We start from the raw sequence: 14,664 nt of genomic DNA, 5'->3' as shown, positions 1-14,664 counted from the left end.
TGATCCAGCGATGTGCAGGAGAGCAGCAACTCTCCCAGGGCCGCTCTCTCATCATTGACTCTTACAACAGCGTGAGCCATTGGCTGCTGTCAATCACAGCCAGTTAAACCAATGAGGAAAAGAAGTGGGGGGGGGGGTCACAAGCTTGGAGGAACTTGGCAGGGGGAGGAGCCAGGACCATTTGGCATTGATGACCTTGTATGTACCTGTATAAAAAACTGCTTGCAGGAACACATCCATTGATTCATGGCTTTGTTTCTGAATGGTCTAGCATTGTAGTGGTGTGCCCCAGAGCTCTGTCCCGGGGTCAGTTTTGTTAAACTTGATAAATTATATAGAAATTGTAATAATAAAAGTTCAGTCTCAGTGTTTTCTGGTGATGATACAATTATTATTATACAGGATTTATATAGCACTGACAGTTTGCCCAGCGCTTTGCAATGTGAGGGCAAACAATACAATTCCATACAGGAGGAATACGAAGTTCATGCTCGTTAGAGCTTACAATCTAGAAACAATGCTAAAGTAGGACGAGAACTTCACTCAACAGAATATAGCAACTTTACAAGAAGACATAGTTAAAATAGAGGGGTGGGCAGTAAAGTAGTGCACTGGGGAACTAAAAATATTAATGCAGGTTGCTCGGTAGATGAAGAACCTCTGAGGAATCGAGGATGGAAAAAGAATCCTAGTAGATCACAGACTCAGCAATAGCATGCAATACCAAGCTACAGAAAGTTTGGTTAGCATATTTTCAGCATGCATTTAAAAGGGTATTTACTCAAGAGATAAAACTATAATTCTACCCTTTTAGAAATCCCTGGTTCAGCCACATCTTGAGTACACTGTCCAGTTTCAATCCTCAGGAAGGATGTCTTTAAAATTGAGACATTTCAGAGAACAGCCATTAAGCTATTAAGGGGGCTGGTGGGAGAGCTTAGTCATGAGGAATTGCTACAAAAATTTTACTTGTTCTTCCTGGAGAGGAGGAGCTTAAGATGAGTTTTTATCCCGATATTCTGTACGAATCATTAAATGGTGACTCTTATACTGCATAAGGGGATCTTGAGCATTAACATGATTGTAAAACTTAGATTTTTTTTTTAAATAAAATAATAAAAACATGTCATACTAACCTGTTCTGTGCAACGATAGAACAGCCCTAGTCCTCCTCTTCTGGGGGGGTCCCCCGCTGGCACTCCTGGCTCCTCCTGTTCAATGAGTGCCCTCATAGCTGCTTGTTGTGCGAGGTAGCTCAGTTTGCTGTGAATGAATGAACTACAAGTACCATCACCCCCCCCCCCCCCCGCGCGGCTGACGGCGTATAGTCCTGAATGAACTGCAAGGGCAATGATGAGTGCATTTAAAAGCCCTGCTGGCTTGTCTGCAGAAGCCCTACATTGCACCCCTGATCCACAGATCAGGGGTGTAATGCTTTCCAGGCTTCTGCTGGAAAAAATAATAAATGCACTTTTTTTTTTCTTGCAAAAACATGTAATTTTTTATTTTTTTTGAAAGGAGAACTTATCCTTTAATGAACCTAAATCACACAAGGAGGCTAGTAACTTTCATCTAGAGTGAAGGTCACAAATTGTGAGACCAGTAATCTGGTCTTAAATACATAATATAATAATCTGGTTCTTACTAGGATTCAGTTTCTACCCTGAGAGGGTTCTTATTAGGTCTGGTATTTAATTTCCTAGTGAACCGTTCAGTTAAATTCTTATGAAAGATCTTTTATTTTCAGCCCATCAGTAAATGGAAACGTCAATTCAAATAAACTGTTGTATATCTTACAGGCAGGACTTGCATGGTTTTGCAAACTAAAGAAAATTCATTCTTAACACACACCATGATACATACATATTTTCTCGCCCATAACAAAATGTCATATTGGTACTGTTTTTATCAATGGAAATTATTTAGGTCACTGGATTTTAGAAAAGGCAATGCAAACTTGGCAAAAACCAAAACCATTCCCAAGAAATGGGTACACACTGGGGCACAAACCTATTAAGGCACTATGTGTTTGATGCTCATTTCTCACAGCATAACTCTAGGTTCACATCTATGCAGCTCTGCATGCCACATTTACATAGGCACAGCAGCCTAAATATTAGAATTTTCTTGCATGAAAGAGGTCCCTGCACCATTTTAAAAACTTGGCTACACAGAAACGGCATTGTGCTTTGGCACATGCATTTCCATTTGTGGGAAATGGGAAACAAAATATTTTTTAGTGCTTGGGGGTGACTTTAAAAGTTAATGGCACCCCTGGTGTTTTCTGAAAGCAGCACATTTTGTGAGTGGCTGTATGCGAGTGTGGGAACATGTGTGATTTTCTGCTGAGTTTTTCCTTCAGTTTTACCAAAACCATATAATATGAGGTCAAACTTTAGGAGTTTCAATGTGTATGCAATCAGGCAGACCCTTGCACTACATGGTTTTGGTAAATCTGAAGACCAAAACCAGCAGAAAATCTGATAGTGTGTATGGGGCTTTAGTGTTACCCTAGATCAGTGATGGCGAACCTTGGCACCCCAAATGTTTTGGAACTACATTTCCCATGATGCATATGCATTTTGCAGTGTAGTTGAGCATTATAGGAAATGTAGTTCCAAAACATCTGGGGTGCCAAGGTTTGCCATCACTGCCCTAGATGCTGAATACCTGAGGTTTGAGTTTGCCAATTTATTCTTTCTGCAGTCTGAAATATTCTTAGTGCAGCTTACTGCTTCTTTGCATTAAACATCTTAGTTTCTTTTTTGTGTGCTGTAGCTCAGTTTTCCATGCTGTGTGCCAAAAGGACAACTCCAAGATTGCAAGGGAAGCAATAATGGATATGTCAGTTTATAAGCTAATATTCTGATGGTTTCATCTTAATTTAGATTACACAAACATAACCTTATGATAGCAGAAAGTGAAATCTAGCCAATACATCCTGCCAAATTTCGATATATATGTTTATAACCCAAGGGTATTTTCTATTGAAAGGCATTTTTCATTAAAGTATATTTAAATGAGTGATAAACCTTTATCCCGGTGGTTTAACTTATTAAAATATCTGCTGCCATCTTTACACAACTTTACACAAATAGAAACAAATGTTTATTCTGGAAAACAAACTTGTATAGTTCACTATTGCTATAAGAGGTTGGCCACAGCATACAGAAATATTCCTATGTACAAAAGTGGAAGGCAAAAGGGTGAATTCAATTTAGATCAGCTTTTTGTATATTTTTGTCCTCTCCCAGGATATTTAAGATGTTTGGGATCACAGTAGTTAGACCTATCAAACCATACTGCCATTGCCATTGTAGATTTGCTCAGAAATGCTTAATTCAACCTACTTTCTTATGTGGAACTGTTGACAATATTGTTTTTGTCACCTGCCCTTTAAATTGTCTTCTGAAGAAAACTTGGGGAATGGAACAAGCACTGATATTTGACATAAGCCAAGGGTAGTCCGATTCATCCATAGTAGGGACGTAGGCTCTACCGTCACTAAAGGAAGCCTGTCATAAGATGTATAGACGGAACTGTTATAAGATGTATAGACGGAACTGTCAAAGGGAACTTGCAAAGCCCACACTGTATATTTGTTCTGGGTCAGATTGTCTGTGCAACAGCTAGATATTTTCAAAAGGGGGTCTGTAGAGGCAGCCCTAACATTTTGTTCAAGTAAGGTTTCCTTTATGTTCACAACAATGTCTTATACTGTTTGGTAAGAATGATAAGTAGGTAATGGTCACTGACCAACATTTTATTATCTGCTGAGTGTACACAGCATATTCCATAGAAGCTACCTCTTTCTTTATCACTCTTTAGGATCTTTTCATTTGCCATATACTGTATGTTAGAATCTGATTGCACAATTTCCTAAAGAACTTCGAACCACTATAGCGTAGAATAGCCTGGCTGATAAAAACTGAATGACTTATTTATGAAAGCCCTTTTATTACATTGTGTTGATAAAAGTAGATTCTATATCAATTGTACAATAGCATTGTAATGTACGGTAGATGACCAGTTTTAAACCTTTGTAATTTTTCTGAACCCTTCTGCCATGAATGCACTAGAAGTGAATATTGTGTAATCCCTATCTGAATCTGGATAGACCTCTGAGGTAGGAATATGCATGGCCTAGAGCCAGTGTCACCTATCCAGGCTAAATCTCTCTGCTTCTTCTCGTGTATCAAAGGATTCATTGCTTTAGAAATTCATACATCTGTAACATTTTTGCACACATTTGTGCCACATTTATCATTACACTCTCAACATTTTTATTTAAAATAAAGAAGCTGTTCATTGGGCATGTTTCATATTAACACAATTCTGCTTTTGACCTGCAGAGTGGGAAGTTTAGAAGAACGTACTGTTGAATTTTTCACTGCTACTGCACTCTGTACTTTGCCTTGGGTGATAAATCTGTATTACCGTATATACTCGAGTATAAGCCGAGATTTTCAGCCTCTTTTTTGAGGCTGAAAGTGCCCCCCTCGGCTTATACTCGAGTCATCGCTGTCTGCCCGCTCGATCAGCGTGTCGAGCAGACAGACAGCGGCCATTCTGATTCAAAAGCCGCGCCTCCGGCTCCGCCTTCGCCTGTGATAGGCGTAACACTGAATTTCCCAGCAGCCTGTGTTCCGCCTATCACGGGCATCTTCTCATCCTCGTACTACGGACGAGGATGATACGACGTCCGTGATAGGCGGAACACAGGCTGCTGGGAAATTCAGTGTTCCGCCTATCACAGGCGAAGGAGGAGGCGCGGCTTTTGAATTTTACAATGGCCGCCGACGAAGAGGGCACGGGACGGAGGCAAGGCAAGGCACGGCACGGGACAGGACGGGACGAAGGCAAGGCACGACACGGGACGGAGGCTCGGGACAAAGGCTCGGGACACAGGTAGGCTGGACACACACACACACACACACACACACACACACACACACACACACACACACACACACACACACACACACACACACACACACACACACACACACGGATGGAGACACACACACACGGATGGATGGATGGATGGAGACACACACACACACAGGGATGGATGGATACACACACACACAGGGATGGATGGATGGATGGATGGAGACACACACACACAGGGATGGATGGATGGATGGATGGATGGAGACACACACACACAGGGATGGATGGATGGATGGATGGAGACACACACACACACAGGGATGGATGGATGGATGGACACACACACACACAGGGATGGATGGACGGACACACAGGGATGGACGGACACACAGGGATGGACGGACACACAGGGATGGACGGACACACACACAGGGATGGACAGGCATGTCTCACCCTCGGCTTATACACGAGTCAATAAGTTTGCCAGTTTTTTTGGGGGTAAATTGGGGGCCTCGGCTTATATTCGGGTCGGCCTATACTCGAGTATATACGGTATATGTTATTTAGCTCCAGTCAGCATAATGATAATACAATTCTGTACAACTGTTCAACTACATTTTATAACAATTCATGTCTGTTCACTTTAAAAACTGCCAATGCACAAAAATAGACAAAAAATACACACAGCATGTTTTTCTAATGAATGTTTTCCTGCGCTTTGGGTTGTCATTCAGTTGCACTGGAATTCTGTTTTTAACAGTAGATTGAAGGTGGGAAAATTAGTCTTTTAAATCAGTATTTTACAAGTCAGGTTTATTTACATAAGCCTCAAAAGAGAAATCACAGTCATTATTTATGACCAAACCCTTATTAGTTTAGAGAGCTATGAGTAATGTGATAACAGGTTTTGATTATTACCAATTTAAGTCAGCATCTGTCAGGTCAGTGGTTGTCAAGTTAAAGCCCATTTGCCCATTACAATGCAAAATAAATTTAGAAGACTGGGTTCTAGTTTGAAGTCCAGACTTCTGTTTTTTCATTCTTGGTCTTCCCACTCTTGCTTACGATGTGCCTGCTGTTGAAAATAGTTTTTTAGTGTTTTGGTTGGAATCAACTTAACAGGACCCTTAACATCACCAACCAGTTCTGGATGCTAGTTCTCTGTGCTAAACATCTACAGCCCTTCTTCTTGTTCTGATCTATATATTATTTCTTCTGCCCCTTAGATGTTTATTTTGGCCCATGTTTTGCGTCAGCTGATCATGGTGTTACTATTCATTGGACTGAAGTGGCAGCTAGATACAGCCATATTGGTTTTCTCCATGCCAAAGTGGTTGTGTGTAATTACAGCATTTCATCTCATAGAATTAAATGTGATTTCTTATATTTGGTTACTATAACTGTCATATGACTACTTTTTTTTTAATTCATGTGTTAGATCTGTATCTTCGGCTAGTTATTTTATTGTGTTGCATTTTGGGGGGTATTATAGTTGCTTCTGTATCACTAGTTGAGATGGCTATAGAACATTAATATAGCAAATTAAATAAAACATTAAAAATTACACAGCCTACACAGTTTGTTCTAGAACAGTCTTCGAGCTAATGTTCATTCTGTAAGCACACAGTGATACTTTATGACTTCAATGCATACATTTGAAGTCTGTAGCTCTGACCTTTTAAAAAAAAAAGGAAATTGAGAGAGTGACTAGTTTGTGGTGGACAGAGTAATAAGAAAAGTCTGTTGTTTTGTGAAGAATGCTTTAAAAAGCAATTTTTATGTTTCCACTGTCCTCTGCAGTGGGTATCATACTGGAGCTAAGTGATAGCAGCTGCCTCATTGTCACGGAACACTGGATGGAAGAAAAATTTATTCCTTAAAATCTGTGGAATTGACACCCTCCTGACCAAGGCAAATGTGACAGTCCACCAAGCCCGTATTTTGTATATGTATGTCATGTTTATTGCTTTTCTCAGCATTGTTTAACATGCTGTCACAAGCTGTTAGTATTATTGTTTTTCCATTTTAATACTCAAACATTCCCACTATAACCAAGCAGTGTATCTGTAAAAAATGGCTACCCTATTAAGGCTGACACAATCTAAAGCATATGTCTTCTGTAGTTCAAAGTTCCTTGGGTAACACTGTTTTCCCTTTATGTTTCAAAATATCTTTACTGCGAGATCTTCGTAATTTTCTAAGATCCTCTTTGCTTTCTTCTTGAGGGTTAGTCTGAGCATTGCTCAGCTGATTGGTAAAGCCAGAGAAGGATCCAAAAATATCATGGAGTTGCAGATTAAGTAAGGGGAACGTAAACGTTCTAGTAGTTCTAGTATAGTAGTTGCAGCATCATGTATTTAAAGTGGCTACAATTTGTTTTCAATGTATGTCCAACTCTAAAAAAAAAAAAAAAATTGTCCATCACCATTGCTTTTTGAACATTTGTATATGCAAAAAGAAAGGCAAGGAAATCTAAAGGCTCTTTCATATGACTGGTTATATGTGGCTGCCAAATTCCAAATCAGCGGATTCTTGCCTCTGGAATGACCGAGGCATGTGATTAGCAGCAGCTGCTCAGCTTATTTAAACTAATGGTGAGCTGAAAGCAGCCGCTGCTGTTCTCATGCAGCCGCACACAGAGCGGTTAGTTGTGGTTAAAGACAGATGTCCGAGGATAAATGCAGCTGACTGCGTCTAGGCTCAGAGATCCATCAATAGCTGCAGCTAACCGCTCTGTGTATGGCTATATGTGAATAGTTGGGCCTATTTAACGAATGACAGGCTGACAGCAGCTGCTGCTGTTTGCATATAGCTGCACATAGACTGGATAGTTGCAGTTATTAATGGATGTTCAAGCTCAGAAATCTGTCCTTAACCCCTCTGTGTGCAGCTACATGTGAAAAGCGGCAGCCTCTCTCAGCCCAATATTAGTTTAAATACTCTATTTGCATGTAACCAGCTGTGTGAAAGTCATAAAGTGCCTGTTAAAAAAATCACTTAAAAGAAAAACAATGACTAATGGTCATTTTATTCGAAATAATTCACTCTTAAACTGTTAGAATAGCAGAGCATTATCTCTAAAGGAATATGCTGTTTTGATTATTTACGTGTTTCACTCTTTTTAAGCTGTGTCAACCTGCTTTTAAATTCTGTTTGAGTGGGGAGAGGAGCAAATGTGTTTAAAGCAGTATTAAACAAAAAATATATATAGATTATATATAATCTATATATATATATATATAATATAAATATATATTATTTTGCAGCTTACCAATAATTAGATGTTGTGGCTGAATTTGTTTTCTTTATTTTGGCTATTGATCTGGCCAGTAACACATCTGTGGATGGACACCACAGGATGCATCTTTGTCAGTCTGGGAGGAGGGGAGCATTAGATCTACTAGCAGATTTAGATACACTAACAAATTGAAGCCAAATTCCAGCTCACCTCGCAGTTACTTAAGCAGTTACAGCAACAGTTTTTTTTTTCTTTTGGGATATATCGGTTTTACATGAATAAATAAAAGCTGATCATTAGAAACACCACTGTCAGTGGTAAATGGTTTGTCTCAACACTCTTAACCACTTCAGCTCCGGACCAATAAACACCTTAAGGACCAGAGGTCTTTTTGCAATTTCGCACTGCGCTGCTTTAACTGGTAATTGCGCGGTCATGCAATATTGCACCCAAACGAAATTTGCGTCCTTTTCTTCCCACAAATAGAGCTTTCTTTTGATGGTATTTGATTGCCTCGGCAATTTTTTTTTTTTGCGATATAAATGGAAAAAGAGCGAAAATTTTGAAAAAAAAAGATATTTTCTTCTTTTTGTTATAAGAAAAATCGAATAAACTACATTTTAGTCATACATTGAGGGCAAAATTTATTCAGCCACATGTCTTTAGTAAAAAAAATGTCAATAAGCGTATATTTTTTGGTTTGCGCAAAAGTTATAGCGTCTACAAACTAGAGTACATTTTCTGGAATTTACACAGCTTTTAATTTATGACTGCCGATCTCATTTCTTGAGGTGCTAAAATGGCAGGGCAGTACAAATCCCCCCCAAATGACCCCATTTTGGAAAGTAGACACCCCAAGGAAATTGCTGATGGGTATGTTGAGCCCATTGAATATTTATTTTGTTTGTCCTAAGGGATTGAATAATGACAAAAAAAAAAAAAAATTTTTTACAAAAAGTTGTCACTAAATGATATATTGCTCACACATGCCATGGTTATATGTGGAATTGCACCCCAAAATATATTCCGCTACTTCTCCCGAGTATGGGGATACCACGTGTGTGGGACTTTTTGGGAGTCTAGTCGCGCACGGCACCCCGAAAACCAATCACCACCTTCAGGATTTCTAAGGGTGCAAATTTTTGATTTAACTCCTCACTACCTATCACAGTTTCGAAGGCCATAAAATGCCAAAATAGCACAAAACCCCCCCAAATGACCCCATTTTGGAAAGTAGACACCCCAAGCTATTTACTGAGAGGCATGTTGAGTCCATGGAATATTTTATATTTTGCCAAAAGTTGCGGGAATATTACAAACTTTTTTTTTTTTTTGCACAAAGTTGTCACTAAATGATATATTGCTCACACATGCTATGGGCAGAAGTCAAATTACACCCCAAAATAAATTCTGCTGCTTCTCCCGAGTATGGGGATACCACATGTGGGGGACTTTTTGGGAGCCTAGCCACGTACGGGACCCCGAAAACCAAGCACTGCCTTCCGGATTTGAATATAAAATGCTATAAAAAACAAACTAACCAGAGTCACCCGTAACACTTATACGGTGATCAGTGGTGAAAGGGTTAACTAGGGGCAATCAGAGGGTTCAAATTTTTATTAGGTAGTATATGGGGGTCCCTGGCGCTATATAAAAACCTGACGGGGAACCTAAATAACTAACTGGCTAACCAGCGTCACCAGTGACACTTATACTGTGATCGCTGGTGAAAGGGGGTGAAAGGGTTAACTAGCAGCAATCAGGGGGTTAAAACCATTATTGGGTAGTATATCGGGGTACCTAGCGCTATAAAAACCTGGCGGTGAACCTAAAAAAATAACTAGCTACCTAGCGACACTAGCGACACTGATGCAGCGTTCAGAAAAATTATCGCTTAGTGACACTGGCAAAAGGGGGTGAAAGGGTTAACTAGCGGAAATCAGGGGGTTAAAACCATTATTGGGTAGTATATCGGGGTACCTAGCGCTATAAAAACCTGGCGGTGAACCTAAAAAAATAACTAGCTACCTAGCGACTGTAGCGACACTAATGCAGCGATCAGAAAAACGACCGCTTAGTGACACTGGCAAAAGGGGGTGAAAGGGTTAACTAGCGGCAATCAGGGGGTTAAAACCATTATTGGGTAGTATATCGGGGTACCTAGCGATATAAAAACCTGGCGGTGAACCTAAAAAAATAACTAGCTACCTAGCGACACATGCAGCGATCAGAAAAATGATCGCTTAGTGACACTGGCAAAAGGGGGTGAAAGGGTTAACTAGCGGCAATCAGGGGGTTAAAACCATTATTGGGTAGTATATCGGGGTACCTAGCGCTATAAAAACCTGGCGGTGAACCTAAAAAAATAACTAGCTACCTAGCGACTGTAGCGACACTAATGCAGCGATCAGAAAAACGATCGCTTAGTGACACTGGCAAAAGGGGGTGAAAGGGTTAACTAGCGGCAATCTGGGGGTTAAACCATTATTGGGTAGTATATCGGGGTACCTAGCGATATAAAAACCTGGCGGTGAACCTAAAAAAATAACTAGCTACCTAGCGACACATGCAGCGATCAGAAAAATGATCGCTTAGTGACACTGGCAAAAGGGGGTGAAAGGGTTAACTCTAGGGGCAATCAGGGGGTTAAATCTTTATTGGGGGGTGATAGGGGGCTACCCTGGACCTAACACTAACTGTCCTGACAGTTTTTACTGTCACAACTGACACTGAATGCATTGATCAGTAAAGAAATGATCAATGCAATCAGTGACACTGTGACTGGGGGGGAGGGGGGGCGGGGGGGATCGGGGGGCGATCGGGGGGGGGGATCGGGGGGGTTTGTGTGCCTGTGTGTACCTACATGTCAGTGTAGTGTTGGTGCACACTTACTTTTACTCTTCTCCTCGTAGTCCGGTCAAAAAGACCGCCCCGAGGAGAATGACATCACTTCCTCCTTCCTGTGTAAACAATACACAGGGGAGGAAGCTTCTCATTGGCCAGGAGCGATCCAGAGGGGGTGGCCGAAAACCAACGGCCATCCCCTCATCACGGAGCGCTCCTGGACCGAATCGGACCGCCGTAAACAGCGGGAGGGGGTCCGATCGGACCCCCCACCCGCTGGAAGGCAATCACGTAGATGTACGTGATTGTGCCTGCCTGTGCCATTGTGCTGACGTACAATGGCAATACGGCGGTCCTTAAGTGGTTAAAGTGATATTAAAGCTTCCTTTTTTAATTAAATAGCAAACACATTTTATTTTATCTGTGCTATGGTTTTGCACAGAGAAGTCCTGAGCTTCTTCTTCTTGGGTGCCCTGCCTGCGCTTCTGGCTCCTCCCTTCCACCAAGTGTCTTTATAGAAAGACGCTTTCCATGGGGGCAGTCATGCAGGCTTTCTCCTGAGCTGCCATGTCTGCTTCTATTGACACAAACAGCAAGGCTTGGCCCAGCCCCCTGCTCCATCATTCTAGGTTTTAAAAGATGGCTCCCACTGCTATCAGTCTGCCCATTGAGGGGGGGCAGAGTTGAGAGAGCCACTGCTTTTCATGCTCAATGCTAGACCCCGATCGGGCACAGGTAAGTGTAAGGGGGGACTGAAGGGGATCCTCTGCAACAGAAGTTCTTTTTACCATAATGCGTAGAATGCATTATGGTAAAAAGATAAAAAAGGTAAGGCTTTAGAACGACTGTAACTCGTGAATTGGCAGGAGAGTTTGTACTTTTGAAAAACAACAGACTTGCTGGCTGGGTCACCAGGGGAAAATAAAGGAAAGCAAGCCTAAAGGACAATACAAATGGAGCTATCACATGTAAGAAATGGTAAACTGCAATATTATAAGTGTTTGCTTTTGTGTTAATACTAACTTTTGACAGAGGCTTGCAAATTTTTATATTCAGTTATATTATGATCATTTATAAATTAATCCAGCATTTATTTAACTGAGCGAAATAGAACTAGTTCCTGAGGTAGTCTATTCCATGTTTTCACAGCTCAGATTGTTAAAATGGAACTTTATTCAGAAATTTAAGTCCTGCTAGGTCACTTCAGGCTGGCTCTTTTTGCAGGTATAGCTATGCAACACATTACAAATAGCACATATACTGTTTAAAATCCAGTAATACACTGTCTTACCCTGAGCTGCACATGCTCAGTTGCTCTCTATTTTTTTGTCATTGTGCTAAAAATCAGATCTGCAGTAAGCAGATCTGCTGACAGCCTAAAGATAGACTGCTGCTCAGGGGCTCTGGTCTTCAGAAAAATGGCAGGCTCCAGTAAGAAGAGGCAGAAGCAATATTGAAGGCAATTTACAGCACACACTAATTTGGTAGCATAATTATTAATGTGGAATGTATGTTCCTTGCTAAAGAACATTATGTTGAATTTTCAAGTTGTTTTTGGGTAAAGTTGCATTTTCAAAAGCTTTTCAGAATACAGAGAGTGCCTTCTTGTTATTTGCAGTGATTTTAAAGTGAATAACTTTGCACCAAGTTCACTATATGGGCCATTTATGTATGCATACATGGTGATCATTTCCTCCCTTAAAAGCCCTTAATCCCTCAAGGGAGAATACATTTAGCTAATCATATCTTTGCTCATAGCTGAACCCCCCATGACTATTATCAGTTTGGTTGCTCTTCTGAATCTTCAGTTCAGCAATACCCATATCCCATATGTTCATTGACGGACACAGGGCTTCCTAATTCAGGACCATAGGGTTATATCTCCCCCTACAGGAGTAGGACACTATGCAGAAAAAAAATTTGGCAACGACCATGGGAAGTCCTAGGTGATATACACTCCTCTCTGCAATAGGCCTTCAGTTTTTTCAATTTTATTTTTTTGTTTGTTGTTTTTTTCCTGGATTTTTTCCTTTGAGATCTGCAATCAACTGCTGGCCTGGGCGATGGGCTGGACATTTGATCCAGTGGTCTCCCCAGTCTGGCCAGCGAGTGCATGCAGACTGCAGCTACGCACTAGGTCGGAAGCACGGTCCTTCCTTCTTGGCACACAGAAAGTTTTTTCTTCCTCAGTGTCCACTGATAAAGGCTCAAAGTCTTTCAAGCCCCCATTGGGAGGTTCCAATCTACCCTGGTCAGGCAAAATGAGAGCGGGGTTCTCCAGACCCCCAGATAAGACTCCTTCGTCATAAAAGTGCGCATTCACCCGCAGTCCAGGTGGGGGGACATCTTCGCTGGTTTCCGGGCCTGTGGACCTCTCTGATAAATGGCATGTGGGTCCACGAAGTGATTCTGTCTGCTTACAAGATTGAGTTCCAGTCTTGTCCCGCAAGCACATGTTGCCATAAGATCAACAGCTCAGCAGGGCCTCTGGAGACATGACAGTAGCCCAATTGATACTAATAACATTTGAGTACTTACTATGGGTGAACTGTGTGGACAAGTCATGATTATATGCTGCATATTTGCTTAATCTGGGGGGGCTGTTCAACTGTAAGTCGATACATCCCTGGAAAGTGTTTTTTTTACTGCTCAGAAGGCAGGTGCAGCATAGTATACATGCTTGCAAACTTGTTACTTAATGTTTAACTATACACGTTTGGAAAATCTTGGGCATGGGAGCGCTTTAAGGAATTGTGTCTCCAGTATAGTGTGCGTTTGGTCTTTTTTCGCTGTTCTGAAATGGCATTGCGGCTGCATTGGATGCAGATGTGCTTGGATAAATCCTACAGGACTAGTATGGGGCCAACTGCAGTTAAGCAGGTGCATATTTACAAACTAGCTCAAACGCACGATTGCTGAAATGCACAGTTGCTGGAACGCACGGTTACTGAAACACAAGGTTGCTCAAACGCATGGTTGCTATAGATACATGTTTTGCATATAGATGCGTGTTGCGTAATGTTGCATAAACACATGTCATAAACGCATGCTTGCTTGTTGCATAAATGCATGTTTCCATGGGCACATATTGTATGCATGCATGTTTAAAGGGATGCACACATGTTTATGTTTTAACTAAATACATAGTTGCATAAGCACATGCTTCCATAGATGCATGTTTCTTAAACACATGCTGGCATGTTTTCATTTGTACTGTATATGTTTATTTACATTAAGCTGTATACATATGTGCTTATTTGCCTAGGACTACATAAATATGTGCTTATTTGCCTAGGACTTCATACATATGTGTTTATTTGCCTGGGACTACATTGTCAGGGCTGGGCTCAGCCCTTCCTTCTCGAAGCTGGCCGCTTTGGTCTGCAACCACTTTACTGATTGCCAATCTGTGATTGTTGTAGTGGTTCCCCACCAATAGCATCACAACCTCAGTGTCTGAGTTGGTAATCCTATAAATCCTATTTTATAATCATTTGTGCTGTCCATTTCAGGTATAACATCAGGTTTCCAGTACGGTTTCTCAAGCCAATTTAAATGGTATTAGCTAGAGGAGGTGAATCAAAGAAAATGGTGTGTCTGGGACGAGAGTCCCACTGCCAATAGGGGTCGATGTACTTGTAAGACGTTAAGGATCAGTTCTCCCTTATTTGCCATTTTTTTCCCCTGTT

General features: G+C 41.1%; 1 protein-coding gene across 3 annotated transcripts in view; it reads left to right on the top strand.

Moving 5' to 3' along the window:
• Nucleotides 1-14,664, top strand: part of METTL25 (methyltransferase like 25) — a 403,498-nt gene that overhangs the window by 272,278 nt on the left and 116,556 nt on the right. The gene's annotated exons all lie outside the window — the stretch shown is intronic.

Source organism: Lithobates pipiens, unplaced genomic scaffold, assembly GCF_037356315.1.
Source record: "Lithobates pipiens isolate NorthernLeopardFrog02 unplaced genomic scaffold, aLitPip1_a1.2 Scaffold_8, whole genome shotgun sequence".
NCBI lineage: Eukaryota > Metazoa > Chordata > Amphibia > Anura > Ranidae > Lithobates > Lithobates pipiens.
Note: the sequence above shows the minus strand (reverse complement) of the source record. Positions and strands in the feature narration are given on the sequence as shown.